This window comes from Spinacia oleracea, chromosome 4 (genome assembly GCF_020520425.1).
Source record: "Spinacia oleracea cultivar Varoflay chromosome 4, BTI_SOV_V1, whole genome shotgun sequence".
In the NCBI taxonomy this organism is placed as follows: Eukaryota; Viridiplantae; Streptophyta; class Magnoliopsida; order Caryophyllales; family Amaranthaceae; genus Spinacia; species Spinacia oleracea.
This window is the reverse complement of record NC_079490.1, coordinates 61,194,272-61,200,076: the sequence shown is the minus strand read 5'-3', so window position 1 is coordinate 61,200,076 and position 5,805 is coordinate 61,194,272.

The following is a 5,805-nucleotide window of genomic DNA, read 5'->3' as shown; positions in this document are numbered from 1 at the left end:
ACCATTTGGAGCGTCACAATTTGCATCATATTATTTTTCATATATACATAATAATTTGGACACTTTGGAGTGTCACAATTTGCATCATATTTTTTTCATATATATATATACACATCAATTAATCTAAAATCATGAATTATTTATAAAAATATATATCGACCATAGATAATCATAATCAAATACAAGTGTTACTTACTACGTACATTATCTTAAAGCAATATATATAAACGTCATGCTATGATTCATATATACTTAGCGATAACGTAGTTCATTTAGAAAAAGTGATAAAAATCATCTATACATTAAATTAATTCGCAAAGTCTAGTCAAACTAAAATAAAAGAGATATTTTAAAACAAAAATAACTTTCTAACTAGCATTATCATGTTTTCTTCAAGATAATCCAAAACTAAATAAAAACAACTTCCTGGCTACGAACAAACTAATTACCAAGTAAACCTATCTTTATGCTAGCTTAGCTTCAAGATAACTTGTTGATCTCTTGATCTACATTTTACCATTACCTTGAATCATCAATTATCTGCAAAGAAAATTTAATATGTCAAATATATATACAAAGCATGATGAACATATTTTAAAATCAAGGGAAAAATAACAGTAATCCGAACGACAAGTGGTCTTCTCAAAATAATACCAACTATTAATTGCCCCTTCCCAAAATAGTCCCCCATTAAGGGAAAATTGACAGTAATCCTTATCTAGTAGCAAGAAAATTAATTACCAAGCCAAGATGGAAAACATTTGTGTCAGATGCTAACGATACATGGAACAGTGCCACCAGTCTGTATTGTTCTGACTTCTACAAGTTTTTGGTGATACTACAAGTACAGAAGTAAAAATTCAAAACAAAAGTAGGAGTTATATCATGTGATACACCTATCAAAAAGCATAAAAGATGCAAGTGTGGCATAGTTTAGAAAGTTTTAGAATCTACATCACTTCCTCTCCCATTCTTCCCTGTCCACTACCACCATATTCCCCTGGTTCCTCTACGAAATGGGAGGAACTTGGGATTATTAATAACGATTTTACAGTTTTATTCATATTGCAAAATATTTCTTTTTATCATTATTTTCTGACATTTTATACCATATAGAGCTAAATTCTTAGTAAGCACTTGAATGTCGACCAACAAAATTAGACCCTTTTGCACTAGTGACAATTTTCATTTTCTCAACAGCACACTCTCTAAAGATCTTACATCCAGTAAATGCTTTGTCCATTTTAATATGTAAATTAGATATGCAACATTTCAGGTAATGATACATTATTCCATAGCCGATGAAACTTTGATCAGTACTGTTGACCCATATTAAAATTCTCTAATCATTGGAAACAAGCACCCTAAATTAAGACTTGCAAATATGACAGTAGGCTGTAGAGTTTACCATCTGTTGGACATCTTAATTATTCTTGTCTCACCCTGCCTTTTCTGATCAAGTTCATTTCGAATGGATTGTTTTATTTTTGTTGTTTAGTTTGTGATACATTAAACCTCTGCTGCGTCTTGCTTAACCATCTTGTTTACACCTGCATGTTCTGGCATAATTTTTTTTAGTGCATTTGGTTGATTTAGATTGACGGTATTCATAAAATTGGACAAACATTGGAGATCCATTGATATTGGAAGAAAATTTTAATACTATTGCACCTAATCACCTACAGCCTAGATGCATAGTTTTTACACACGTACGATAATGGCCATGTTATGTGTGCATCTGCATTGGTTTGACCTTTTTTAGTGTGCAAGGATATGAGGAAAACACTGATGTACAGTGGGCAAGGGTATGAAAATTAGGCACCTAGAACAGCAACAAGTAGATAGCTAGATGGCTAGAAATTATTTCTCTAACAGCAGTTTCTGCGACAGCTGCCCTGCTTCTATTATAATGGGATTTTTAGAAATCAATTTCAACATAATTTCCAGCAGTTTAAACACATTTTTATTTTCTATTCTTTTTCTGCAATCTTCAGTTCCTTAATCGAATTGGAGAATACACGATTGCATTTTCGATTCTGGACTTCTTGTGTGTATCTGTTTTGGGCTTTCAGCTACTTCTCATGTAATCAAAGCTGTAGATTCTTAATCTTTCGAGTTTATATCCTCTTGTCGGTTATAGATTTAGATTAAGACCTTAGGAACTTTCTTTTTTCCTTTGATATAGTATTCATTAAATTATGTTTATTTTCCTTCAGATGTTTTTTAGTCTTGACTTTATAATTCCCACAGTAAGTAAAGGACAAGATACCCAAATCAACTAAGATACCCAAACCAAGATGGAACTAATAGACTTCACACTACACCAAATAAACACCAATCAATAGCCTTTATAATTCCCACGGTAAGTAAAAGACAAGTTTGAGTTTATTCCTCCCATCTAGTACATGTTTTCTAGAATAAAAGACATGTTCAAGTGATAGCTTCGGGTTCATGATGATCAGTTTCCATATATGAAAAGTTGATGCGATAAGGATGTGAGCCTCTTGAAACTAACCTGGCCTTCCATCTATTTGATATGATGCAACACCATCTTCGGATGTAAACTTCAAGACAATTCCATACCCTCTTGATTTTCCAAGTACATGGTGATGGATAACTATAACTAGACAATGCAAATTAACCAATTAGAAAAAACAAGTAGAAGAACACTCTTGTCTTCAACAAGCTCGTAATACAATTTCATTTGTATCATAAGAGTCCTAGCACAGAGAAAGAAATTGTTTGAAACCTGATTAGTTAGCAAACAATCCTATTATGAAAAGAAGAGGGAACTAAAAGCAATGTATGCATGGTACGATTCACGTTTTTTATTGAGAAGATCGAAATGAAGCTAAACAAGGATTGGGATTTAAAGATTATTAAATAAAAATTTGGTTAAACAATTGCATGCAAACAATTTCAGAAAAGAAAGGTGGCCTGGGAATCAAAATAAACAAAAAAGACGAAGAAGCATGGGGGGAGATACCTCCAATAAACAACTTTGTGCAAGTATAAGGAACAACCCGAAACATGGTAATTGGAAAGGTTATAAGCATACAAAAAAACACTTTCTTGAAAATAATTTTGCTTGGATAATAGGGATAAATGGAGTCATGTTCTTCAATTCACTATTAAATGAAATAAAGAACTTACATTGTTAAGAAAACTGAGATAAAATGGGGAATGTGCAGTATAACTTTCAAGCAGTTATAGGACATCTACGAAAAAGAAATCACAAGTCAACAAAAGGATAACACGACTGTAGCCAAACCATCCTTGTTGCCGAAAGATATATAAGGAAAGATGACAGAGAAAAGATAAACAACATCCATTTGATGAAATTCTTACAAATATCCCTGCCATGATTAAGAAGAGCCAGTAAACAAGCCCTTTGATGAAATTCTTACCCAAATCTACCTTCTTGAGTTAGCAACCAGAATAGATCACAAGCTATTGGAGTTTGTTCCAGTATCTCCTAGTCTCCTGTAGTCAATTTTTGGCATAGTTGTGCATGTCTTTTTTTTAGTAATTTAGATAAGTTTAAGTTAGATAGTCAGGAGCACTCATAATTCTCAAGCTGAATCAAAGATCATCTATAGATTAATTTTCGTTTTCATCCGATTTTTTCATTTGCATCCCATAAATTTCACAATGACGTAACTAACTAACATCAAAATATCTTAGAAAAAAATTAGTGCACGATGGGACCCTCTGCTTATTAACTAAATTTGAAAATTTATCTACCTAGAGTCAAAGAAAAATCAATAGGGAAATCATAACTATGGATCTTATTCTAAATGAAGGTCAAATGGAAGAAACAGTTGCACGGCTCTTCAAAGGAGGTGAAGATGCTGACAAGCAAAGATAAAAATATTGACAAGGGGAGCAATCTGAAGATTGATATATCTAAAGAGATTTCTCAGAATGCAGATTGGGAATAAAGTTCAAATGCCCAAAGCAAGATGTAGGAAGAGCAATAATGACATGTGAAGGTGATTTAGAGAAGGCTGGAGAGAATTTGAGGTCACTAAAACTGGATCAACCAGCTGTCTTGCCAAAGCTAGAAGAAACTGGTGATCAACTAAAATGTTGGAGATATAACTTAAACATGCACGAAACACAATGAAAAGAAAAGCAATTAAGTATACGCACCATATGAAATCAAATGAAGGTTGACAATCATTGAAATAAAACCTTGTGGCTCAAAACTGAATAAAAATTCTTCTCTATCAATCATCACCACCACTAAATTACCTTGGCGTTACCGAGAATCGACTTGATAGCACAGAGAACAATAAAAGCCAAAATAGGGCTACTATGAATGGTACCAAAAAAACATTTTGGCTTCTAAAGATAGAAAAAGCGAAGATCAAAATTATATCCACTTACAGAGGTATTATGAGCTAAAGTCGTCAAATCTTGCATTTTGGCTTCTACCTGTTCTCTTAGAGGTTTGTATACCGCATTTTCCGAATCCAAACTGAAATAGTACAGCCAGTTCCAAGGAGGATAAAATTTCATTTAGAAAACAACTACACAGGTTCAGTAAAATACAAAATAAAAAGAATCTACCTTACTTTTGAAAAAACCGATCCAAGTTATGCCATTGTGGGTCTTTACAACGGTCGCTAAATCTGATCACTTCTTTGCAAAAGACGTCAAGTTTCTCCCTAGATCAAACAATCTAAGTTAGATTTGTAATAACGAACAAAGACGTTGAAAAGTGAATTTCCTGTAAATAGTTCCCTATAACAACCTTTTGTCTGAAGCAACCAAACTTAGCAACACCTTAGTGTCTGAAGAAACCAAGTACTGAACCCCTTCTGAGGGAATAACCTCCTCCTTTATGAAGTTGACATTTTCCTTGGAGAGAGATTGCATGAGATTCACTCCTACGTGTGATAGTGTTTGCTACTTCAAATGCCAATATTGATATTTTGTTTCCCTTGGCCAACCTGCCTGTCAGAAATCCACTATGACTCAAGTTTATCATTCCACTTCCAAGTGTATCCAAGACATCAACAACCTTCTCTAGTCCAGCAAAGCTAGCTCTTCCTATAAATGACGATCCTCTTGGTGGAGCCTGCAATAATTGTCAAATTAACTGAGACGATTGAAGTCCAAAAGTGTGGAAATGAGGTGAGAGCACATGGTTCTAAAACCGTATTCATAACATCAAATCTCAACAACAATGACAACAACCATCTAGCATATCAACCCTAACTATCTCCAAAATATCCACATCCACGAAAATCCATCCACAACATCAATTAGTATGTATTTTCTCCCACAACCAATTTGATTCCAAAAAAAATTGCCAATGTTGGAGCTACAATCATGTAAATCAAATTTTGATAAGTTAAGCAAACTTGAGCTAACCTTTTCACCATCCAAGGATAGCAACCAATATTGATGCCAATTTCTAGCACTTTTGAAAAACAGAAGTGCATTCTTCTCTATCAATCATCACCACCACTAAATTACCTTGGCGGTACCGAGAATCAATTTGACAGCACAGAGAACAATAAAAGCCAAAAGAGGGCTACTATGAATGGTACCAAAAAACATATGGAATGATAATCCTAAAAGGGGTAGAGGAAGGATGAGTAAGGTCCCTAATTGAAGAAAAAAGGCTGCATTTCTCACATCAACATAGGACATAAAATACATACAAATAAATCCCAGATCAATTATAATAAAAAAAAAACAAAGGAAACTAACAATTAGCCCTAAATAATAATATAAAAAAAGTCAATTGAATTGAAAAATATTAAAAATTTGTAGAAAACAAAGTTGAAAATCAAA